Source organism: Pongo abelii, chromosome 23 (assembly GCF_028885655.2).
Source record: "Pongo abelii isolate AG06213 chromosome 23, NHGRI_mPonAbe1-v2.0_pri, whole genome shotgun sequence".
In the NCBI taxonomy this organism is placed as follows: domain Eukaryota; kingdom Metazoa; phylum Chordata; class Mammalia; order Primates; family Hominidae; genus Pongo; species Pongo abelii.
In genome coordinates, this window is record NC_085929.1 from 54,023,539 (window position 1) to 54,050,362 (window position 26,824).

The 26,824-nt window shown below is 41.3% G+C and overlaps 3 long non-coding RNA genes across 4 annotated transcripts; all 3 read right to left on the bottom strand.

Moving 5' to 3' along the window:
- Positions 1–611: 611 nt before the first annotated feature.
- Positions 612–26,526, bottom strand: LOC134761177 (uncharacterized). Its single transcript, XR_010139482.1, has 3 exons — positions 26,139–26,526; positions 2,631–2,701; positions 612–1,140 (listed from the first exon to the last, which is right to left on the bottom strand). It is a non-coding gene; the product is annotated as an uncharacterized LOC134761177 (long non-coding RNA).
- On the bottom strand, positions 5,994–7,634 carry LOC129052698 (uncharacterized). Its single transcript, XR_008517815.2, has 3 exons — positions 7,529–7,634; positions 6,985–7,173; positions 5,994–6,787 (listed from the first exon to the last, which is right to left on the bottom strand). It is a non-coding gene; the product is annotated as an uncharacterized LOC129052698 (long non-coding RNA).
- Positions 14,853–23,919, bottom strand: LOC129052697 (uncharacterized). Of its 2 annotated transcripts, none has more exons than XR_008517814.2 (3): positions 23,740–23,919; positions 15,068–15,204; positions 14,853–14,929 (listed from the first exon to the last, which is right to left on the bottom strand). It is a non-coding gene; the product is annotated as an uncharacterized LOC129052697 (long non-coding RNA). The 2 variants fall into 2 exon arrangements; XR_010139481.1 differs by lacking the exon at positions 23,740–23,919 and adding an exon at positions 15,926–16,101.
- Positions 26,527–26,824: the final 298 nt, after the last annotated feature.

The window sequence follows — 26,824 nt, forward strand, 5'->3', positions numbered from 1 at the left end:
CTTAGACTGACGATAAATATCACCAAAGTATGTTTACCCATATATGTATTAATAAGCCAGGTGCAATACAGAGATGCATGAGGATCATCAGGAGATTTGATAAATAAGCTCAAAATAAAGGAACCAAGTGCAAATGGACTTGCTTTATGTCTTGAGGCATTTTTCTGCAGGCTTTCAAGAGCAGAAAGCAGCAAGGCTGAAATCTAGGATAGCATATTGCCTAAAAGCATGGGCTATGAACTCAAGCGCCATGGCCAGTTCAACTCCTCCTCCTTGTGGCTGCATGGCCTTGGGCTGGTTACATAATCATCTGTACCGAGGGACTGAATCCTAGGACTGTGTTGATGATTCAAGGAGACAACCTATGCAAAGCTCTGAGCAGAGAGCCTGGCTCACAATAAGCACACAATGAATAATATTAGCTGATAACGATCTCATTGGATTTCACATTTAGCCAGCAGGCAGCAAGTGCCCCTATCCTGGAGCAACCTAGCCAGTGCTATGCCGGAACCAGCTTGCACCGACTCTTCCGGGATCAGCATTCAGCAGCTTCGCTGCGGTTGCTTGAAACAGACCGTAGTGGGAGCGTTTACACCAAGGAAATCAGCAAATGCCATCAATCAAGACCATTTTATTTTTTCATGGAGTGGCTGTTAAACATTCACCAGCACACCCCTGGGCCCAAGAGAAGAAAGATGAATGGGAATCATGTAAAGGACAACAAGGGATGGGATGGGGGAGGAGTGTGGCTTAGATGATGTGACCTTCGAATGTCATTCACTCCTTCTTCAAGCCTATTGGATGCCATGCAGTGCAGGGGAAGGGCGTGGGCTGCAGAGCCGGAGCTGGATTTGAATTCTCTCATCTCAAGGATGGGAGATCTGAGGCCCACACTGGGGTGGACCTGCTCAAGATGAGAGAGTTACAGACGGCAGAGGCAGGGCTCAAACTCAGCCGCTCTCACTCCTCGGTGGCTTCTCACCTCATCAAGAGGCCAGTCTCATCAGCTCACCCTGACCCTGAAGTCAAAGTCTAAACAGTGCGATTCACTGGCTGCAGTGGTGTGTCCGGGAGGCAGTCTTACAGGGTGTGCTCCCTCAGTTGCACCTCTGGTCTTGAGCTTTGTGTCTTTCTGCAGAACTAAACCAAACAATAAACACTTGAAGCCCCCAATGAGCCCATGTTGTTAAACCCTATTGGAAAACAGGTTTAAAAAAAAAAAAAAAGAAGAAGGAGGAGGAGGTTGGGTGCAGTGGCTCATGCCTGTAATCCCAGCACTTTGGGAGGCCAAGGCTGGCAGATCACCTGAGGTCAGGAGTTCGAGAGCAGCCTGGCCAACACGGTGAAACCCCATCTCTACTAAAAATACAACAATTAGCCAGGCATGGTGGGTCATGCCTGTAATCCCAGCACTTTGGGAGGCTGAGGCAGGTGGATCACCTGAGGTCAGGAGTTTGAGACCAGCCTGGCCAACATGGCAAAAACCTGTCTCTACTAAAAATACAAAAATTAGCTGGGCATGGTGGCACACGCCTGTAATCCCAGCTACTCAGGAGGCTGAGGCAGGAGAATCGCTTGAACCTGGGAGGCGGAGGTGGCAGTGAGCTGAGATCATACCACTGTACTTCAGCCTGAGCAACAGAGTGAGACTGTGTCTCAAAAAAAGAATAATAATAAAATAAAAGAAGAAGAAGAAAAAAGCCTACATTGATTTCCCCATACATTTGCACAAGCTGCAGAACTTGGTTCTTTTATCTTCATTTGGAAACAAGTTGAAACAGCCCTCCAAATTAAGAAAACAACTTTACAAATTCAAGTTTTATGTTCTCTTGTTTTAGAAATATTCATGGCCTCAATATGTCTCTCCTAAGTACTTATATAAAACATTTTCCTCTTCCATTTGCCAATTTATAATGATTTTTTTCGTTCTACTTACAACAAAGCAATCATTTCAAATTAATTAAGTTTACATTAAAATGTATTATTGTAATGTCCCAGGTACTGAATAGTGATTTTGTTTGAGAGAACAAGCTTGAAAGAAAAATATTATACATTTTGCAAGTCGACAATTTCAACCCAATTCCTTCCTCTGGCACGAAGCACAGGGGATTTGCACACAGTAGGTTGAGAGAATAACTAGCAACAATAATTATCAGTGTCATGCATCAGAAGAGTACATTTATAGAGGACTTTCAGAAGTGCACAGCTATTTTGCATATGTTATTCCATTTCACTCCAAGCATTCTTCCGTGTAGACCTATTTATCTCTCTTTTTTATTTTTATTGAGAAAACCAAGACCCAGAAATGTGAGGTCACTCACCAAAGGTCACACAGTCTCAAGAGGCAGAGCTGTCATTTGACCCTGGGTCTTTCCACCTCCAGATGCACCTGAGCATGGAGTGTGCAGGGGGAGGTGGGGTCTGGGTCCCAGAAGGAGCTGAGGATCTCCTCACTCTCCCTTCCCGACTTGTTTATTCTCCATTCAAAGCACAGTTATTTTCTTTGCAAGACCAACGAGCTTGATTCAAAATCAGAGTCATTTTAACATCTTAAAAATATCAAGTAGAGCTTAGAAAATTCAAGCACTAGAGGGAAAAAAATTCTCAAGTTATTTAAAAAGAAAATTTACCTTGATTCTGAGGGTCCTTGAGCTTTCTGCTTTTTGCTCCTTTTTTGGGCCATGCTGAGTGGGGGCCGAGGCTGTGGTGGGAAACTGAGAGTTGCATGAGATCTCCAGATGCTTCTCAGCCCCTCAGCACCACGGAGAAAAGAGGAAAACACTCATCTGGATGATCCGTGTCTTGCAGACTTGGTCTCAAACCCTTTGGGGTGAGAATTCTGAGTCCTGGGGGCATTTATGAGGGAAGCCACACAGAGTGTTGGCCAGTGGGATGGAGAAAGGAAACCAAACTGGGCTCTTTGGTCCAAAAATAAAATAAATTCCTATTTGTTGATATGGTTTGGCTCTGTGTTCCCACCCAAATCTCATGTTGAATTATAATCCCTAATGCTGGGGGAGGGACTTGGTGGGAGGGGCTTGGATCATGGGGGTGGAGTTCCCCTTGCTGTTCTCATGGTAGTGGGTGAGTTCTCGTGAGATCCAATGGTTTAAAGGTGTGTGGCACTTTCCTCCTCGTGTGCTCTCTCTGTCCTGCCACCGTGTGAAGAAGGTTCTTGCTTCCTCCTTGTCTTTCACCATGATTGTAAGTTTCCTGAGGCCTCCCAATCATGCTTCCTGTTAAGCCTGCAGAACTGTGAGTCAATTAAACCTCTTTTCTTCATAAATCGCCCAGTCCCAGATAGTTCTTTACAGCAGTGTGAGAACGGACTAACACACTTGTTCATTATTGAGTGCTGTATTCTTGCTCTGGGTCCTTGTCTTCATTCTCCACCTTATTTCCCTCTCCAGGGCACCCACGCCCCCACCCCCATCCCATCCTATTACTGTGCTGAACGCTGTCATCTTCACTCTCATAGTCCCACCAGCAGGGCCAGGGCTCCTCCCTACCCAACAAGCACGCCATCAACACACTTCCTAACATGCTTCCCTCTGTGCCAGCCTGCTTACCTCTAGCTCTTTGCTTGTGCCATTTTCTCCAACTAGAACACAGAGCAATAACAGGGAGAGGAAGAGCATGGCTGATAGAGCATGCTCCCTGGACCCAGTAGCCATGAGTTAACCCCCGCTGGGGCATTACTGGTCTCGCCTTGGGCGTGGCAATCAGCTCTCTGGTGTTCATTGGTAACACCCATAAGAAAACCACCTCACAGGCTCAGGATAACACACTGACATGAACCCTCTTAGCTGGCAACTGGTCCACGCTGACGGGAGAAAGGTCATCATTTTGTACCCGACACTACTCCAGTAGTGCTGGGTGAGGCGCTCACCCTTCCCAAAGGACGTGGAATTGAGCCCAGGAACGGGTTCGTGTCTCCCAGAGGCTGGACTTGTACCTATAGGATCAGGAGCCACAGAAGGCCACAGGGGAACAGAGGCGACAAAACCTCACTAGAAGGAGGAATAGAACCTGGTGTGCAGGAAGAGCAGGGAGATGGAGAGAGACTTTGGTCACTTCTGATTCTGATCCCATCCCTTCCTGAGGTCCCATCCACATTCCTGCCCTCGCCACATAGGATACTCCACAAACCCCATAACTGCCTCCTACTTCTCCTTTACTCTGACCCAAGGACCCACGTTTCTGTTATTTGTGAGCAGATGATTTCAATCAACATCATGAAGAGGGCAGCCAGTGGAGTGCCTGTCACATGATTGGGGCTTAATGACCACAGCCTCCTTCCACACCCCACTTCCAGCTTCCAGCAGCTGGAATCAGACCACTCAGCTAGCGTGACCTCAGCCCTAAATGGAACTATCACCCCTGAGCAAGATTCCCACGGGGCTTCAGAACCAATCTTGTGCACCTCTGTGCCCTACTAGCTTTTGAAGAAACTGCACTCTTGTAAGAGGCGGCCCCAAGGACCCTGGCAAAAGTGTGCAGATTACCCAGAGCCTGCAGCAGTGAGGGAAGGAGCAGAGGAGAGGTACAAATGGAGCCTGGGCACCAGCAGGGAGCCTCAGCTGCTTGCACCTTCATGAGTCACAGATCACCTGGCTGAGCGCCCTCCTCCCTCACCTGCTGCTGCCCGAGGTCATGTCCATCCCGCAGTCCTGCCTCCACTGCACCCTTGGCATGATCTGTACTGCAGGCTCCAGCCAGAGCTCGCCAGCTGCACCCAGAGCTGCCGGGATGAGATGACAGGCCGCCACAGGCCAGGGTCAGAGCTAGGGCCCTCAGCACCCCACCTCCCCTGGGCAATGCTGGCTGTCAGAGATACTGTTCACCCTTCAAAGCAATGGCCCATTGGCTGAGATGAAATCCACAGAATTTATGCTCCTCGATTCCTGATGACATTATTTAAATCGCCTCTGATTTATCACTAACCCAATATGCATTGTCATTTCTAAGTAATTACAGAAAATATTGTAATCTAAGTACTATTACATCAGGAACACAACTCGGAATAAATACTGCCTCTGCCTTCAGTCAACTCAGTAATGTGAATCGATACTTACTGATTTTTTGAATGTGAACATGTTGAGAGGTCTTGAATTCCCATCACTGCGGCTGGGTCATAAATCCTCCTCAGTTAAAGAATGAGGAGCCCACAGGCAGCCTGGTCTCCCTCACACACTTCTGCAGGTGCAGACCTTCCTGCAGGTCCTGTGGGCTGGTGCCCCTCAGGGGTCAGCAGGGCACTCAGTGTCCCAACAGAATGAGTTCAGCCACAGCACCTGCCTGAAATGTGCAAAATCAGCTTTCTCCCAGACAGCCTTCATCAAATAATTTATTTATGCAAATACATGCCATGCCCAGTAGTGTGCTAGGTACAATGAGTGATACCAGGACGTAAGATGTGACCCTTGCCCAGAACATATTCTAAGGCCCATCTGAAGAGTCTAACTGAGGTGTCTGAATCATGAGATTTGGTTTCAGGTGTGGTTCCACTCTGCTTCTTACTGGCTGGTGGCCCTGGAGCAGACTTAACCTCTCTGAGCTGCAGGCGTACCCCTGGTAAAACAGGACCAACATATGTCCTATGTATTTCATATCACAACCGGTCAACTGAGTTGATGGATAAGAAACACTTGTGGATTGCAAAGTGCTATACAGAAGTGAGGAATAGTATTATTATAGAAGGCTGGTGATTCCTGGAAAATACAGTAATCCATTTATAGTCAGAGGAGCAAGAAGAATTCTTCAGACAAATATGTACCATCACACTCACCTCCTTGTAAATGAAAACAGAACTCATTAAAACTAGTATAAACAACACATTATAGAATATAATCAATTTCCATAAAACAGATCATTAAAAGAAGGAGACAAAAAGGGACAGAGTCTGGTACATTGTAAGTGCTCAAAGTTATTTGTTGAACAAATGAAAAAATAAGTGAGAAAAAAGACATAGAGAAGGAGAATCTGTGGGACCCACTGAGAAGCTGACAGCCCAGGTAAAAGCAATGGGAGATGCCGTGAGGAAAGGAGAGCCACGTAGTACCTGGTGCAGCACTGGCAGCCCTGAGGGTCACTGGGGACAACGGCAAAGCTGTTCTTAAAGGAAGGACAAACAGAGAAGAAGAAAAATGGAGTGCAGAAAGAAAAGCCAAATACTCCCCTGTCCCACAACACAGGAGTGTTCCAGTGCTCAGAACGATAAATAACAAAATCAGTACTCAGAACATGAAATAACTCCAAACAAAATTAATTGCATGGAGACAATTTGTCTACAAATAAAAATAATTATGTTTAGGGTGTTTAAAGAGATAACAGAGGTGAAGGAGGGAGAATGTGCTTTTAAAAGCACAGGAAACTATTGAAAAATAGAACAGGCACATAAGAAATAACAAAAAACATTTCTTTAAAATAAACAATTAGAAAACTAAGAAATTAAAAATATAGCCAAAGAAAATACGTGATAACAGGAACACATTTTAGGCAGAACAGGACTAAAGAGAGAATTAGTGAATTGGAGACACTATTGAGGAACTCACCTGGAATATTGCATAGAGAGACAAGCTGACTTCTGTAGATAGATATGGATGTGTGCATGCATGCACACATGTACACTGCACTTCATTGATTCCATTTTCTCATTTTAATATATCTGAAATTGGAGCACACCTTACAACTGAAGGTGACTTACAGCCACTCTTGGTCTAGACTGGAGACATCTTCCAAAGAGAATCTTCATTTGCCCCGCCAGTCACTTGGAAGTATTACTGACCTAAGGTCATTTAAAATTAAAATCTATAGTTAAGATTTACATTTAAACTGTAAATCTGAGTGTGTACAGTTTGGAGGTTAAAACCTCAGGACAGATTGTCAGAGGTTTTTTTTTTTTCTGCCTTTTGCTCACAGTGGGTTTATTTCTCATTTCTCATTTCTTCTTACAGCAAGGCTGCAGCCTTTTGGGGTCCTCACCTTATGTAGGGGTCTTCTACTAAACTCCTTGTCTGTAGCACCTTTATTTCTTAGTGGTGCATGAAAATAATGGTTCCTCCTTCTATTAATGGCTTCTTAGGCTGCTTGAGGTGTGTTTATCTCCACATCTACACACACACACTCACACACAGATCAGAGGTGGAGAATAGTCAAGGAGGTCCTATATCTCTGAAATAACAGTTTCAGAAGAAGAAAATAGAGAAGCTCTATATGAAAAGCTAGTAATTTATTTTTTCCAGATTCAGAGAAAAACCAGTGTATTAGTCTGTTTTCATGCTGCTGATAAAGACATTCAAGACTGGGAAATTTACAAAAGAAAGGGATTTAATGGACTCACAGTTCTACATGGCTGGGGAGGCCTCACAATCATGACAGAAGGTAAAAGGCACATCTCACATGGCAGCAGACAAGAGAAGAGAACTTGTGCAGGGAAATTCCCCTTTATAAAACCATCATATCTCATGAGACTTATTCACTATCATGAGAATAGCATGGGATAGACCTGCCCCCATGATTCAATTACCTTCCACTGGGTCCCTCCCACAACATGTGGGAACTGTGGGAGCTACAATTCAAGATGAGATTTGGGTGGGGACACAGCCAAACCATGTCAACAGGAGTCCTCAGTTCAAAATTGCTGTAGAGGTAAAGAACAGAATAAACAAACCAACCAAACAAACCTCACATGTAGAGACAGTAGTGAAGCTACACAATCGCAAGATAAAGAGAGAAAATGTTAAAAGCTACAAGACAGAAAAGACAGATTCCTATAAAGGATCATGAATTAGATGGGTAGTAGATTTATCCACAATGATAAAGATCAGAAGAAATGAAATAATAACTTCAAAAGACTGAGGAAAAATAATTATTAACCTATAATTTATACCAATATAAACAATTATTCAGGAAAAAAAGAAAATAAAAACTTGCAAGGGCTAAAATAACTTGCTTACCACCAAAGATGCTTGTTCTAAGAACTGTGAGAGGATTCAAGAGGAAAAGTACACCCAGAGAGGGCTCATAGCATATCACATGTAAGAGTAAGCTTAGATATTGATGATTTATAGATTGATGAATGTAATTAAATATTGACTTTTGAAATAATAATAGCAGGTTTGAAGTGTTTTTAAGCAAAACAGAATTGCAGATAACAGGAACAGAAAGGGTGATAGCAGGATGGTCTAGTGGTTGGTAAATTCTGCTGCAGTCCAGGTCATGCTGTAGGAAAAGACAGAAATAGGAGCATCCCCTGAAGCAAGTCTTCTTCCGTGACGCTTCCCCAGGAGAGCCCTTCTTGAGTTTAATACACTAACTTCATGGAGCTAAAGTAGTTCTCAATGCAATATGTCCAACTATTTATGTAGAAAACATTGATATCTATGTCCCAAAGACTCAATTCAACATTTTAAACAAAACAATATAGAGGAAGTCTCAGGTTCTATTCTAAAGAATATTGGCAGAATTGCACATATAAACATTTTGAAAAGCTCATGAATCTTAGGGTGCGGAAGTGCCTGTGAGATGTTGCTGGACCCAAGGGAGGCATTATTCCATGAGGCCATGCCAGTGCTGGGTTAAATATTAGCCCTGAATGTACCTGGGATAGGTTGGGAAGCTTCAAATGGAGGAAGAAAAGAAACAGCCCGATGTCTCCTAAAACCTCACGTAAATGAATTTATGAAAGTAAACATCAAGACAAAGATGAAGATTACGTCTTGCAAGTGTTTCGCCCAAGAGTATTGAGTAGCTCCTCTGAAGATTTGTCAGACCCCCTCCTCAGAGCAGCCACCAAACCATGGAGAGCCATTCCCAGGCCTTGTGAGTCTGACAAATGCCCAAAACAATTCTCTCTCACCCAGGTCCTATCCCTCTCCTCCTCCACCACCAGGACACACAGAAACTGCCTCCTCTTTTCAGCCCTCTCCCTTCTCAGCTGACTTTGAGCTACAAATATCCCTTCTTTACTTGGAGAGCCCCATTTCATTACAGGAATTTGCTTTGAGTTTTATTATCATTTTAGTCTATGTCTTAGATTGGGCTGCTATAACAAAGTGCCATAGGCTGAGCGGCTTAAACAACAAACACTCATATCCCACAGTTACAGAGGCTGAGAAGCCTGGGGTCAAGGTATGGTCTGGTTCTGGTGAAGCCCCTTCCTGGTGGCAGACTATCAACATCACTATGCACCCTCACATGGTGGAAAAGACAGCTGGCTCACTCTCTGGTCTCTTCTTACAAGGGCATCCATCCACCTCATGACCTGTTACTTCTCAAAGACCCCACTTACAAAAACCATGGCACTGGGATTAGGGGTTCACATATGAATTTTAGAGGGTCACAAAAATTCAGTCCATTGCAGTCTGCATTTTTCTAAAAAGTGTATCTACTTTCATTTTTATTTGCCATGCTGTGTGGCAAAGATAATGTTTGCAGAACAACTTGTAAATTGGATATATTGCTGCCTACAAAGCAATGGTTTGTTAACAACCATGATAAGTGTTGGTGATCTGGAACTGATACTTAAACATTTTATATCCTAATATGCTCGGTTTTTAGTTTTATCTAGGCATTTTTCTGTTTTGGAAACACTCTAGGAAATTGGTTGAGAGTTTTGGATTGATGTGGAATGAATTACAAATATTTTGCTTTTAAATATGGGGAAATAAACTCCTTATTAGCACATTTACGTAGAACCTCTGATTTTCAGAAGTTCATGGACAATGGATGTGAATAAATAGACACCTATGTTGAAGCACTTGGATTTCACAAGAAAAATGTATATAGAGTTAAATATTTAGTGTTTGAAAATGTAGAGAAAAATCACTACAACAGTATAATTACAACATATAAATTCCAAACCAATAAAGCAAAAAAGAAATTTAGGAAATACAGTTAATGCAGTGCAAGGCGAGAAGAAAGAGAAGTGAAAAGGATGACACGCTAAAAACATGGGTAAGCAGGACCTAAGTCTAAGCATGGATATAATCACAATAAGTGCAAAAGGCCTAGAATCATGGAATAAAAGTCAAAAAATATTTGTCGCTACCTATTTGTGCTGCTATAACAGGATATCACAGTCTGGTTAATTCATAAAGAAGAAAAATTTGTTTTCTTACAGTTCTGGAGGCTGGGAAATCCAAGATGGAAGCACTGGTAGGTTTGGTGTCTGGGAGGGCTTCTCTCTGCTTCCGAGACAGCGCCTTGTTGCTGCATCTTCCAGAGGGAAGGAATGCTGTGTCCTTGCAGCACAGAAGGTGAATGATGCATAAAGCCTCCTTTTTTTTTTTTTTTTCTTGGAGATGGAGTTTTGCTCTTGTCACCCAGGCTAGAGTGCAGTGGCGCTCACTGCAACATCTGTCTCCCAGGTTCAAGCAATTCTCCTGCCTCAGCCTCCTGAGTAGCTGGGATTACAGGCATCCGCCACCACGCCTGGCTTATTTTTGTATTTTTAGTAGAGACGGGGTTTCACCATGTTGGTCAGGCTGGTCTTGAACTCCTGACCTCGTGATCCACCCGCCTCAGCTTCCCAAAGTGCTGGGATTACAGGCGTGAGCCACCGTGCCCGGCCTGAAGCCTTTTTTTTAAGGGCCTTAATCCTACTCATGATGGGGAGGAGCCCTCATGGCCTCATCATCTCCTAAAGACCCACCTCCTAACACTATTACATTGACAACAGTTGAATTTTGGAGGGGACACATTCAAACCATAGCATTCTGGTTACTGTCCTCCCAAAATTCATGTTCTTATCACGTACAAAATACATTCATTTCATCTCAGTAGCCCCAAAAAGTCTTAACTTGTTCCAGCATCAACTTTAAAGTCTTAGTCCAAACATATGGATATATATCTAAACATATGGATACATGTCTAAACATATGGATACATATCTAAACATATGGATACATGTCTAAACATATGGATACATGTCTAAACATATGCATACATATCTAAACATACGGATACGTGTCTAAACATATGGATACATGTCTAAACATACGGATACGTGTCTAAACATATGCATACATATCTAAACATATGGATATATGTCTAAACATATAGATACATGTCTAAACATATGGATGAGACTCAAAGCATGATTTGTCCTGAGGCAAATTCTCCTCCAGCTGTGAATCTGTGAAATCAAACAAGTTGTGAGCCTTCAAACACACTGTGGGACGGGCGCAGCGCAAACAATTCTATTACAAAATGGACACACAGACAAGAAGACAGAGGTAACAGGCCTTAAGTCAGTCTAATACCCAGCAAGGCAGAAATATTCAATCTTGACAGTCATCTTTGACTTCATGCCTCACCTTCTGGACTCACGGGGGTGAGGTTTGGGCATCCAAGGCTCCTGACAGCCCCACCCCACAGCTTTGCTGGGAATTGTCCTTGTGGGGGCTCTCTTGGGTGACCCCAGCCCTGCAGCAGATCTGTGCCTGGACCCCACGGCTGTCCGAGACATTGAAACCACCTTTGCAAAATTATAACTGAGGAAATAATGACAGTGAAAGAAATCACACCTAACCTACCCCATCTTGCTTCCAACCTTTAAGCTGTCCTTGTTCATTCCTGGACATACGCTGAACTAACTTTGGGAAGGAATTCGGTTCATAGTTTGACTCTCAAACAAAACTGATACAACTCTTTCCCAAAAAGACACCCTTCTTGCCTGGGGACCAGTCTGCTGCCTTTTCAGGACTAACAAATTAGCTACAAGATTAGAAATTACAGTTTAGGGATCATGCAGCCTCTGGCTCCAAGAGTCTGAACCTCCCCAGATTGCTCCTGGGGATAACATCACTATTGTAAAACCTAAGATCAGTGCTTTAGATATTTTGCAGACCCTGCACTGGATGGATCAGCTGACATCACCCAGACCAGTAATCTGGCCCAATCATTTCTGCTGTCACACCCAGGAGCAGAAAACAGCAAGAAAAATTCACTTCAACCCCCTGTGATTCCATCTCCAACCTGACCAATCAGTATTCCGCACTTCCCAAGCCCTACCTGCCAAATTATCTTTAAAAACTCTGATTCCCAAATGCTCAGGGAAACTGATTTGAGTAATAATAAAACTCCGGTCTGCCGCACAGCCGGATCTGCAAGGATTACTCTTTCTCCATTGCAATTCCCCTGTCTTCATAAATTGGCTCTGTCTAGGCAGCAGACAAGGTGAACCCACTGGGCGGTTACAACATCTTTTGACATCTGGGTAGAGGCAGCCCCGGCTCCACAGCTCATGCACTGTGTGCCTACAGAATCAGCCCCACATGAATGCAACAGGGCTCACCAATTGTACCCTCTGGGGCAGAGTCCCACGCCTCACCTAGCCCTGGCTGAGCCACAGCTGGGGAGGCTGAGGAGCACTGTGCCAGACTGTGTGGAGCAGAGATTTGAGGCACCCTGGGCAGTGAGTTTGAAGGTCCCAAGGGTGCCCTGAGCCCCTCCCAGTTTCTTCCCCCAAGGCCCTGGTACTCTGGGCTTGTGATGGGCATGGCAGCCTTGAAGAAGTTTTTATTGGATTTTTAAATGTTACTAATTCCTGATTACAAGAAACACATCTGAAAACAAATCACGCAGAAAAGTTGAAAATAAAGAGATGGAATATATATATGAAAACTACTACATATAGGAAGAGATGTAGCAAAGACACAGAGAGAATATAATTTAAGGCAAAAAGCTTCAATAGGATTTCAAAGCAAACCTTACATACTAAAAAAAGGAAACCAAAAAGAAACCAAAAGAAACTGAAAACCATGAACTTGCAGGAGAATTTTCCAAGGCCGTAATTATAATGAGAGTGTTTTTAAGTCTATAAGAAATTAATATATCAAACAAATAAAGATTAATAAGGATTTGGAATTTATATGAAATGGCAAAGGAAAGGCTGGGCATGGTGGCTTACGCCTGTAATCCCAGCACTCTGGGAGGCCAAGGTGGGCAGATCACTTGAGGTCAGGAGTTTGAGACCAGCCTGGCCAACATGGTGAAACCCCGTCTCTACTAAAAATACAAAAAAAATTAGCCAGGTGTGGTGGTGCACACCTGTGGTCCTAGCTACTTGGGAGGCTGAGGTGGAAGATTCACTTGAACCTTGGAGGCAGAGGTTGCAGTGAGCTGAGATCACACCGCTGCACTCCAGCCTGGGTGACAGAGCAAGACTCTGTCTAAATAAATAAATAAATAAATGAATAAATAAAATGGATCTAGTCAATGAAACAGCAAAGGAACTAGAGTAGCCAAATCAATTGTGGGGGAAGAAAGAACAAAGTAAAATCACACTGATGTCAAGACTTACCATAAAGCTACAATAATCAAGACAATGTGGTATCGGCAAAGGGATAGACATGTAAAATCAATGAAAGAAGAGAGAGTCCAGAAACCGACTCACACAAATATGGTAAACTGATTTTTGACAATGGTGCAAAGCCAATTCAATGGAGAAAAAATAGTGTTTTCAGCAATTGGACATCCATAGGCCAGAGAACTGAGAGGAGCACAGAGTGAGACCTTGGACCATACCTTGTACTTTTTGCAAAGAGTAACTAAAAATGGAACATACTTAAATGTAAAATGTAAACTATAACATTCCTAAAAGAAATCAGAGGAGAAACTCCTGTGATCTTGCATTAGGCAAAGAATTTTTAGACAGAACACTAAGAGCACAATTCCTAACAAAAATAAATAAATAAACGAGACTCCACAAAAATGAAAAACTTTTGCTCTGTGCAAGACACAGGAGGCGGAAAGACAAGCCACAGACTTGGTGAAAAGACTGGCAATTCACACATCTCAAGAAAGACTTATATCTACAATATATAAAGCACTATCAGGACTCAGCAATAAGAAAACAATGCTCCAATTTAAAAACAGGCCAAAAAATTAAGCAGGCATTTTACTAGACAAGATATATGGATGTGAAAGCACGTGAAAAGGTGCGCAACATTGTGGGTCATTGGGGAAAAGCAAATTAAAGCCACAATAAGATAATACCACACCCACTAAACTCACAAAATCTAAGTGAAACTGAAACTTAAACCAACAAAAAAAATAAAACCTGCAATAGCAAGTGCCACTCAGGATGCAGAGGAAGCAGCTGGATCTCCCATGCGTTGCTGCGGGAATGCAAACAGCATGGTCACAAGGGAAAGGAGTTGGCAGTTTCTTATAAAGCCCCACGTACATGTATCAAAGGACCCAGAAATCCCATTCCCTTGGTATCAGAAGGAATTAACTTGCAGTCACACAAAAATTGAACATGTGTCTTGATACACCTCCAAGCTGAGAACCCAAATGCTCTTCAATAGATGAACAGGTAAAGACACAAAGGTCCCTTCTCTGACCCCCTCAAGACTGTCAGGAACCTGCAGCAAGCTTCAGAAGCCACCTGAGTCATGCAATGGAATAGTCCCAGCCATAAAAAAATGTTAGGCTCTTGAGTCACACAAATGTGACTCTCAAATCCATTATGCTAAGTACAAGATGCCTGATGCAAGAGGCTACAGAGAGTGCCATTCGATGTGTCTGACACCTGAAAAAACACAGCTATTAGGATAGAGAACAGATCGTTCTGACCTGTATAGGGAGGGAGATGATCACAAAAGACAGCATAAAGGAATCTGGGAGATGTTGCAACTCTTCTGTAAAGATATCTTTATTGTAATGTTTAAATGACTATCCATCTGCCAAGACTTATAGTTCTAGACAATAAGAGTAAATTTTACTGGGTGAAAATTTTTAAAGAAATTTTTAAAGGAAGTATATCAAGCTTAGACACCTAAAGCGGACAAGATAGTAGAAGAGAAGAAAATCGTGCTGTAATCTTGCATAAAAATATATACAGATATACAAAAAAAAAAGATACCAGCAATTCATATCCAGCATTGGAGATCATTACCAAGTAGGGTTTTACACAGGAATTCTAAAACAGTTCAACATCAGAAAAATCTATTATTGTGATACACAAAAGTAACAGAATATAAAGGAACACATATCTCCTAAACAGATACAAAATGGCATTCAATACAACGCAATACCCATTCAGGATAAAAATGCTTACCAAAGAATAGAAAGTAACTTTTTTGATGTGATCAAGACTTTCAGAACCCTTCAGCAAACTCTAGAAGCCATTTCATTAATGTTGGCAACCAGGCGAGGAGGCTGCTGTTCACTGCTTCTATTCTATCTGTATTACGTCTTTGACAAGCAGAAAAGGAAGAAAGAAAAATTAATGAAATACAAATGTGGGGAAGGAAGGGCCAAAAGTCTTCATAACTTGGGAACCATATAATTTTCTTTTTTTTAAATACATAACAGCTTTATGGAGACTTCCTGGAGAAATAATTTGTGTAGTATACACAATTCCCTTTGGTAAAGGGAACAATTCAGTGGTTTTAGCATATTCACAGACTTGTGCAGCCATCACCACCATCAATCTGAGAACATTTTCATCATGGCAAGAAGGAAGCCAGCTCCCACGTGCCGCCTCTCTGCAGTCCTCCCTTCCACCTGCCACTTTCTGTTTCTATGGCATTTGCCTATTCTGGACATTTTATTTAAATGAAATCATAGAACTCTTGGCCTTTTGTGTCTTACTTCTTCTACTTAGCATAATGTTTATAAGATTTATCCACCTGCAGCATATAGCAATACTTCATCCCTTTGTATTAACAAATAAAATTCCATTGTGGGAATATAACACATTCTTTTTACATGTGAGTTGTTTCTCCTTTTGTGGCTATTACGAATAATGATGTTATGAACATTTGTGTACAAGTTGTTTTGTGAACATGCATTTTTGTGGCTCCTGGGAATATACTTGGGAGTGCATTTCTGGGTCATGGAACAATTCTATGTTTATGCTCTGAGAAAATGCATGATTGTTTTCCAAAGAAGCTGCTCCATTTTATAATCCTACCAGCCATGTGCAAGGGTTAGGATCCTTCCACATTGTCTCCTGCTCCATTTTATAATCCTTCCAGCAGTGTATACAGGTTCTAATCCTTCCACGTTGCCTCCGACACTTGTAATTATTTTTTCTACTATAGCCATCCTAGTGGGTTTGAAGAGGTAACTCGTGATTTTGATTTGCATTTATCTGATGGCTGCAGATGCTGGGCAGCTTTCTGTACACTGAATGACCATTTGTTTATCCTCTTGGGGAACAATGTCTATTATTACAGAATCCTCGTCCATTTTTAATTGGGACATTGTCCGTTTATTACTGAGTTTCAAGAGTTCTTTATATATCCTGGATACAAGTCCCTTATTTGATATACGATTTACAAACATTGTCTTTCATTCTATGGGTTGTCTTTTAGTTGTTTTTCTTTTTTTTTTTTTGGAGACAGTCTTGCTCTGTCACCCAGGCTGGAGTGCAGTGGCATGATCTTGGCTCACTGCAACCTCCGCCTCTTGGGTTCAAGCAATTCTCCTGCCTCAACCCCCCGAGTAGCTGGGACTACAGGCGCACGCTCCCACGCCCGGCCAATTTTTTGTATTTTAGTAGAGACGGGATTTCACCGTTGCCCAGGCTGGTCTCAAACTCCTGAGCTCAGGCAATCTGCCAGCCTTGGCCTCTCAAAGTGCTGGGATTACAGGCATGAGCCGGTTTAATTTTAATTTTCCTTTTCTTTTTGGGACAGGGTCTCACTCTGTTGCCCAGGCTGGAGTGCAGTGGTGCAATCATTGCTCACCACAGTCTTGAACTCTTGGACTCAAATGGCCTCCCACCTCAGTCTCCTGAGTAGCTAGGAATACAGGTGTGCACTACCATGCCTGGCTGATTTTTAAATTTTTTGGAGAAACAGGATCTCACTATGTTGTCCAGGCTGGTCTCAAACTCCTGGCCTCAAGTGATGCTCCTACCTCAGCCTCCCAAAGTGCTGGGAGTGAGCCACCACACCCAGCCTCAATTTTTTTGATGGTGTCCTTTGGAGCACACAAGTTTGTAATTTTGATGATGGCCAATTAACCTATTTTTATTTTGTTGCTTATGTTTTTGATGTAATATCTAAGAAATAATTGCCTAATCAAATATCATGAAGATGTATGCCTATTTTTCACTGAGTGTTATAGTTTAAGCTATTATGTTTAAGAGCTAATTTTTGTATGTGCTATATTTTGAGTTAATTTTTGTATATGTTGTGAGGTAGGGGTCTAACTTCATTCTTTTGCATGTGGATACACAATTGTCTCAGCACCATTTGTTGAAAAAGACTATTCTTTCTCCCAATGAATTGTCTTGGCACCCTCTTCAGAAATCAATTAACCATAGATATATGGGGTTATTTCTGGACTCTCAATTCCAGTCTACTGATGCCTATCTATCCTTATGCCAGTACCACCCTGTCTGAATTATAGTAACTTTGTAGTAAGTTTTGAAATTGGAAGGTGTGAGTTATTCAATTTTGTCATCCTCTTTTTTTTGAGACAGGATCTCACTCTGTTGTCCAGGCTGGAGTCCAGTGGTGTGTTCACAGCTCACTGCAGCCTCAATCTCCCAAGCTCAACTAATCCTCCCACCTCAGCCTCACCGGTAGTTGGGACCACAGGTATGTGCCACCATGCCTGGCTTTTTTTTTTTTTTTTTTTTTTTTTTTAAGAGACAGGGTCTTCCTATGTTGCTGAGGCTGGAGTTGTTCTTTTATCAAGACTGTTCTGGCCACCCCAAGTCCCTTGATTTTACATACAGATTTCCGGATCAGCTTGTTTATAGTTGTAAGAAAGCCTGCTGGGATTATTATGGAGATTGTGTTGAAAATGCACAACAATTTGGGGAGTGTAGCCATCTTAACAATATTAATGCTTTTTACCCATGAACATTGATGTCTTTCCAGTCCAGTTATTTAGATCTTTAATTATTCAAAATGTAATTTTCATAGTATGCTTTGTGCTTATTTTGTTAAAATTATTTCTGAGTATTTTATTTTTTTCTTCATGGTATTTTTAATGGAATTGTTTTTCATAGTTTCCTTTTTGGAATGTTATTGATTTTGCCTCTTATAACCTTGGTGAACACACTTATTAGGTTAACAGTGTTTTGGTTAAACCTTATGGTTTTCTGTGTACAAGGTCAAGGTATCTGCAAATTAGATAGTTTTAATTCTTTACTTACAATCTAGTTGCCATTTATTTATTTATTTATTTATTTATTTATTTACTAACTGCCCTGGAAAGAACTTCCAGTACAACGTTGAATAGAGGCAGTGAGAGCAGACATCCTTGTCTTGTTTCTGAACTGAGGAGAAAAGCATTTTATCTTTCACCATTATGGTGTTAGCAATGGATTTTTTCACAGATGCTTTTTAACAGGTTGAAGAATTGACCTTCTAATCCTACTTTGTTAAGGGTTTTTTTAATGCAAAGGTGTTGAATTTTTGTCAAATGCTTTTTATGTGTCAAGATGATCGTATGGGTTTTGCTTGCTATCTTTTATTCTGTTGACATCTTGTGTTACATTAATTGATTTTCTGAAATTCCTGGGAAAAAAATCCCACTTGGTCCTGATCTCTATTCCTCTTTATCTATTGCTGAGTTTGGTTTCCTGATATTTTGTTAAGATTTCCGTGTCTGTATTTACAAGCTACATTAGTCATTTTTTATGTCTTTCTCTGGTTTTGAAGTCAGGGTAATACTGGCCTAATAGAATGCATTAGACTGTATTCCTTCCTCTTGCATTTTCTGAAAGAGTTTCTGATGCATTGGTATTACGTCTTTACATTTTTTGGTAGAATTCACAGAGAAGTCATCTGTGCCTAGGCTTTTCTTTGTATGTATTTTTTTAATGCTAATTCTATTATTTTACTTTCTATAAGTATATTCATATTTTCTATTTCTTTTGAGTCAGTTTCAACAGTTTGTTTTTTTAGACATTCGTCCATTTCATCTAAGTCATCAAATTTGTTAGCACATACTTGTTCATGGTATTCCCCAATAATCCCCCTTTTTCCCATAAGGTCAACGGCAATGTTCCTCTATTCCTGATTTCAGTAACTTGAGCCTTCTCTATACTTTCTTGCTCACTAATTTTTGTTGATTTTGTTAATCTTCTTAAAAGAATCCATTTTATTTAATTGAATTTTTAAGTCCTCGGTTTGAAATGTGTCTTCTTTTTTAATATATTGAGTATACAGCTATAAAGTTCCCTCTGAGCACTGCATTATCTGCATCACAGAAGTTTTGGTACATTTTTATCTTTATTTGTATTTACCATACGGCTTTTCAAATTTAACTGTAATTTCTTCTTGACACATCAGTTACTTCGAAGTGTGTTATTTAACATCTACATATTTGTAAATTTTCAAAATTTCTTGCTGTTGATTTATAATTCCATTCTATTACAACTGGAGAATATACTTTGTATAATTTCAGTTCCTTAACGTTTATGGAAGCTTGTTTTATGGCCTAGCATATGATCAATCAGAGAATTTTCCAGATGCTCTTGAAAAGAATGTGTATTTCACTGCTGTTGGGTGGAGTGGTTTGTACATGTCTCTTAGATATCGTTAGTTCATAATTAAAACCTCCCCACAACAAATATTCCAGGCTCATATGGCTTCACTGGTAAATTCTACCAAACATTCTAAGAAGAATTAATGCCAATCCTTCACAAACTCTTTCAAAATATAGAAGAACAGGGACTACATCTCAACTTACCCTATGTGGCTAGTGCTATCCTGATACCAAAACCATATATTACAAGAAAAGAAAACTAAAAAACCAGTTAGCCTTATGACTATAAATGCAGAAATTCTCAACACAATGCTAGCAAATTAATCCAGCACCACGTGAAGAAAAACATATACACGGACAACAAGATCAAATAAGATTATCCCAGGAATGCAAGGTTGATTTAATATCTGAAAATCAATCACTGTAACACACCATATTAAGAAAAGAGAAACAAAGTCACAATATTATCTCAATAGATACACACACACAAAAAGCATTTGTTCCATCAATTCTATTTCACATGGTAGAAGAAATACTACATACCTAATTAGGCCAGAAAAAGAAATAAAAGTCATCCAAATTGGAAAAGAAAGAGTAAAACTATACGTATATGAACAGATGACACAATTTGAATATAGAAAACCCTAAGGAATCCACCATAAAACTATTAAAACTAATAAACCAGCTCAGCAAGATTGCAGGATGCAAGATCAACACACAAAATTAAGTGCATTTCTATACATTTGTAATGAATAATCCAAAAATAAAATTAAGAAAGCAATCTATTTTCAATAGTAGCAAAAAGAATAAAATACTTAGGAACAAATTTAACCAAAGTGTAAGACTTCCAAACTGAAAACTATAAAACATCAATGACATAAATTAAAGCAAACCTAAATAACTAGAAAGACATCGTGATTGAGAGACAATATTGTTAAGATAGTCATACTCTTCAAATTGATCTAATGGCTCAACACAATCCCCATAAAAATCCTAGCTAGCATTTTTGCAGAAATTTAAAAGCTGAACTTAAAATTTATATGTAAATTCAAGGAACCCATAATAGACAAAATAATCTTGAAAAAGCAACAGAGTTGGAGGTCTCACACTTTCTAATTTTAAAAATTAACTGCAAAGCACAGTAATCAAGACAGTGTGATACTGACATAAGCATGAATGTGTAGGTCAAAGGAATAGAATTGAAAGTCCAGACATAAGCACTCAGATTTGTGGTTAATTGATTACTGAAAACAATCCCGAGAAAAATCAATGGAGAAAATAAGATTTTCAACAAATGGTACTGAGAGAGTTGACATCTACATGCAAAAGAATGATGTTAGACTCCTACTGCACACCAAAATCAACTCAAAATGTATCAAAGACCTAGGTGCAAAAGCTAAAACCATAAAACTCTTAGAAGAAAGCATAGAATTAAATCTTTGTGATCTTGGTTACTTAATAGTTTTTTAAATATTACATCAAGATCACAAGTAACAAAAGGAAAAGTTAGATAAATTAAACTGTATCAAATTTTAAAACTTTTTACTTCAAACAATACCATTAAGAAAGTGAAAAGACAACCTGTCAGATATTTGCTAACCATGTATCTAATAAGGGACTTGTTCTAAAATATATAGAAAACACTTAGAACTTAATAATAAAAACATAACTCAATTTTTAAAATGAGAAAGGGATTTCAATAAACAGTTCTCCCAAGAATACATAGAAATGGCCCATTAGCACAATAACAGATGCTCAACATTACTATATTGGGAAAACAGTCTGGTAGTTCTTCAAATGGTTAAACATACAACCCAGCAATATTACATCTAGGTACACACACAAGAAAAATGAAAACATATCTTCCCACAAAACTTGCACAAAAACTTTTACATATGGCCCAGCAATATCACATCTAGGTATATACACAAGAGAAATGAAAACATATATTCCCACAAAAACTTGTACAAAATTTTGTAACAGCATTATTTACAATAGTCAAAAAAAAATTGGAGGCCAGGCGTGGTGGCTCACGCCTGTAATCCCAGCACTTTGGAAGGCTGAGGCAGGTGGATCACAAGGTCAGAAGATCGAGACCATCCTGGCTAACACGGTGAAACTCTGTCTCTACTAAAAATTAAAAAAAAAGAAAAATAGCCCAGCATGGCCAGGTGCAGTGGCTCACGCCTGTAATCCCAGCACTTTGGGAGGCTGAGGCGGGCAGATCAAGAGGTCAGGAGATCGAGACCATCCTGGCTAACACGGTGAAACCCCTTCTCTACTAAAAATACAAAAAATTAGCTGGGAGTGGTGGTGGGCACCTGTAGTCCCAGCTACTCGGGAGGCTGAGGCAGGAGAATGGCGTGAACCCGGGAGGCGGAGCTTGCAGTGAGCCGAGATGGCGCCACTGCACTCCAGCCTGGGCGACAGAATGAGACTCCGTCTCAAAAAAACAAAAACAAAAACAAAAAAATTGGAAGCAATCCAAATGTCCAAATGGGGATAAATTTTGCATACAATGAAATACTACTTGGCAATAAAAAGGAAGGATGTACTGATGCATGCTACAATGTTGATGAACCTTGAAAACATTACGATAAATGCAAGAGGCAAGTCACACGAAACCATATATTGTATGAGTCCATTTACATGAAACTTCCAGAATAGGTAAATCTATAGACACAGAGAGTACATTAGTGATTGCTGGGTACGAGGGGAAGTTAGGGAGAATGGGAATTGACTACAAATGGATATGAATTCCTTTCAGTAGGAACTAAAATGTTAAAACAAACAAAACAAAAGCACAGATTATTGTATGATTGTACAAAGCTAAATACACTAAAAAGTATTGAATTTTACACATTAAATGAGTAAATTCTATGATGTGTGAATGATATCGGCTATGAATGGGGTATTTATGTTTCCCTAAAATCCATATATAGAAGCCTAAATCCCCAATGTGATGATATTTGGAAATGGGACCTTTGGGAGGTAATTAGGTCATAGGTGTGGAGGCTTCATGAACGGGGTTGGTGCCCTTATAAGGAGACAAAGAGACACAAGTTCCCTCTCTTCATCATATGAAGATACAAGAAGAAGGCTGTCTGCAAACCAAGAAAGGGGCTGTCACCATACACTGAATCTGCCAGCACCTTGACCTTGACCTCTTGGCCTCCAGAAATTTTGAGCAATCAATGTTTGTTATTAAGCCACTCAGTCGATGGCATTTTGTTATAGCAGCCAAAAACTAAGACAATATCTTTCATGAACATGTTTCAACAGAGAGATTAGCAAGATTTGGGATAATTATAGTAAAATAACATAATACTATTGCTGTAGGGGGAAAAAAAAACCAAAACGGGTTCTTGTCACACAACCAGGAAAGATTAGGCTCATGGACACATGGAAGGGTAAGGAGTAGGATTTATTGGGCAAAAAGGAAAAAATTCTCAGCAAAGCGAGAGGAGTTTCTGTTAACAGGCCCCCATTTCACAGACTGAATCCCAGGTTACCACACAGGAACAGAAAAGGCCAGGCTCCTGCCCACTGCAAATGGCACCAACTTCCTGAGGTCCCACCCCGTCCTCCCAGTGTGCAGGTTGGCATTATTCTGACAGAATCAGTCAGGGCCGGGCACGGTGGCTCACGCCTGTAATCCCAGCAGTTTTGGAGGCTGAGGTGGGTGAATCACTTGAGGTCAGGAGTTCAAGACCAGCCCGGCCAACATAGTGAAACGCTGTCCCTACTAAAAATACAAAAATTAGCCAGGCATTGTGGCACACACCTGTAATCCTAGCTACTCAGGAGGGTGAGGCAGGAGAATTGCTTGAACCCAGGAGGTGGAGGTTGCAGTAAGCCAAGATTGCACTACTGCATTCCAGCCTGGGCAACAGACAGGAAAAAAAAAAAAAAAAAAGGAATCAGTCAGGAAAGGGTGGGCTTCATCCACGACTGGCTGTCTGGTTTTTTAAATTTCAGGCTATTTTAGGTTTGAAGGCAGAGTTTCGCAGGGGACCCTTGGCTACCTCCTGTCTCTATCACTAATAGTAGATAATAGTCATCAAAGGGTTGCTAAGTCTCACGAGCAGTGCAAGGTTAGAGGTAACCAGGTCTACGCACATGTGTGTCCTTCCACAATGTCAGTCAATATTGCAAGCCATACGTAATAGTATACTTAATCAATACATAAATGTTATAGATTAAACATTCCACAAACAAACAGACAAAAAGTAACATTTAACATCAAGAAAATAGAGATAGGAGAAAGGTTTAACAAACCAGTCCAGGGAGAGCAACGAAGCCAAAAAGAATCTCCTGGTCTGGGCCAGGCAGTCCTTTGGTTCTGCAAGGAAGAGTCTTTGATGTGGCAGAGCCTTTGGTAGCCAATGCTGGGTTCTTATCATGAGTGACAGCAAGACTGAGTCTGTTAAGACCGCAGTTTTGAGCTGTTTATGACCACAGAGTCCTCTGGTGAGGACTGATAGTGGAGGAGCGTGCTTGTTTATGTCCTTATCTGGCTGGATGCAGTCTTTTTTTTTTTTTTAATTAAGCAAATCACCTTGTCCTTGCTGGCAAACTGTCCTATGAAATATCAAATAGAGTCCTTTTCTAAGATGGAGTTAGTTATGTCAAGGCCGCTCTGTGCAATAAGACAGAGGCATTGCTCTATGTGCTCTAAACATTCTGCTTTGTTCTCCTTTCATAACAACCTTATGAAGTAGCTACTATTATTTCTGTTTTATACAGAAGAACACTGAATCTAAGTGTAGTACTTAAGTTGCTTGAAGTATTACAGCTAACAGGTGGAGGAGCTGGGGTATAAATCCAGACTGCCTGGCTTCAGAGCCTATGCCATTAACATACAAAATCCAAGTCCACTCCTATATTCTAGTAACAACAACTGAGAAACTATAATGGAAGGAGTAAGAGATAATGAATACACTTAATAGCAAAAAACTCTAAGGTACCTAGGAATGCATCTAACAGCATATGTGCACAACACGTATAGAGAGCATATATGGGACTTCCTGTTTCAGCCCCAATATGGAAACAGCACGGAAGTCACCCTCTCTCATCCTCACATCAGGAAAAACACTGAACAGACTGAACATCAATGACTTTACCTAGATCCTTCAGAGAATTGAGATCACAGAGCAAACCAGCCTCTCTGAAGTTTGTAGAGAAAGGTGAAGACAGAGAATCATAGCCAAGATTAGTTTACCTGAGACTAAAACCACTGGAGCCCGTAACTGGTAGAGCCACTTTAACGCTAATTTTGACAAATTACCAGAGGCTGAGTGTGGACTAGCCTGAGAGTTAAAAACTCTCGGGGCCCAGTCTTAGGGAGACTGCAACAGGCTCATGTATTTCACCTGCAGAAACCGCACCAGGTTCTTGCCGTAAAGATCAGAGAAAAGTGTTTTAGAAACGGGGAGGTGAAAAGAACCATTTTGAAAGATGACCAGAAAATTCTCCTTAACAAAGCCGTGACTTCCAACAGTTTCCCCTTGTCTGACCTGGACGAAGAGCGACTGGCCCGCTCAAGCCCCCTGTTGCTTTCATGTCTCATGTAAGGAGAGACAAAAAGAAGCCAAAATTTCCTTTGCCGTAAAGATCAGACAAAAGTGTTTTAGAAAGGGGAAAGCATTAAAGTGGCTCTGCCGTTTACAGGAGCCAGCGGTTTTAGTCTCAGGTAAACTAATCTTGGTCATGATTCTCTGTCTTCACCTTTCAGCCAGGTGTGGTGGCTCATGCCTGTAATCCCAGGACTTTAGGAGGCCGAGGTGGGCAGATCACAAGGTCAAGAGATAGAGACCATCCTGGCCAAGACAGTGAAACCCCGTCTCTATTAAAAATACTCTACAAATACAAATTAGCTGGGCATGGTGGCATGAGCCTGTAGTCCCAGGTACTCAGGAGGCTGAGGCAGGAGAATCGCTTGAACCAGGGAGTTGGAGATTGCATTGAGCCAAGATCGCGCCACTGCACTCCAGCCTGGCGACAGAGTGAGACTCCATCTCCAAAAAAAAAAAAAAAAAAAAATTACAGAATCTTCCCCTTATTACCAGGTCAATAGGGTTCCAGGATAGTAACAGTGGATTATAACCCAGAGAGCTGTAAGACACAGGTTCTTATATAAGAAGTTCATAGGAAAACCCGAAGAAAACGGGGGAAAAACACAAAGAAACTAAAGCCCCTGGGATATACAACGACAGCAATCGTTACACGCAGTCTAACTCCTGGCCAAATTAATATAAAACCTCACACCAAAAGCCTAATTGCCTCCCTTTTTATTACCTGATGCATCATGTCTGGCTTCTAACAAAAAATTAAAAGGCAAGAGAAAAACACAGAACAAGGCTCAGATATAACAAAGATTTGAAAATTATCAAAAAAGGAACTTAAAATATCTATGAGTCATGTGTTATGGGTTCTAATGAAAAAAGTAAATGACATGTAAATGTAAGCAGAGAGATGAAAACTTTAAAACGATCAAAAGGAAATGCTAGATATCAAATGCCTCAAGGCTCATCTAAGATGCCATCCTCGGCCTTGTCATGCTTCGGTCCCCACCCCACCATGGTGCTTGCTGTGTGTTTTCTTGATCCTACTGTCCACCTAACCCCCTGGAAGGTGCTGTCCCAGCCTCACCTGTGTCCCCTTTCTGGGCTGCCTACCTAGACCACTTGGCCTGGGCTGGCTGTGCCCAGGGGAGGCTGGGAACATTGGCCGGCTATGCCCTGAGGTACCTCAGATCCCAGTGTCCCACGGCGAGGACACCTCCCACCTCCGAGGCCGGCTCCGTGTCATCTGCTGGATGGGGTTGAACCCCACTTGTCCTTCATGGGAATCTTCTCCTGAACCTTGCTATGTGGGCTGCTTTCTCTTCCTTCCACCAGTGCTTCCTGGATGAAGCCCAGCATAAATGTCTTGTGCTTATCCCCATTCTGGAGGCTTCCAAGCAAGCGTAAACTCTGAAAGGGCAGGGGCTATGAGTGCTGACTGCTTCTCTGGTCACCATCTCACGGCCTGCCACAGACCTGTGCAGGACAAGGTGGCTGCATGAATAACCGAAGGAAGGAGTGGCTGCTGCAGTGAAGTTGTAATGCACACCTACATATTCCAGGGAGGGGAAGTTTAGAGTTTTCACAAACACATGTTAGTGTTTAGACTTACTTCTGAGTGTAAAGGCCCATAGCACAGCAGAAAGGGCATTTAAGGAGAGAAAGCTTAGGAACTCTGACACCTAGGAACTTGCTCTGAGATTTCACCATTCCTGTGTCATTTCGTTAATCTGCCAGATGTTCCTGATCAGCCAATGTTTGGAAGAAGGGCAGTTACTGGTCTGCCGCAGGGCACTGGG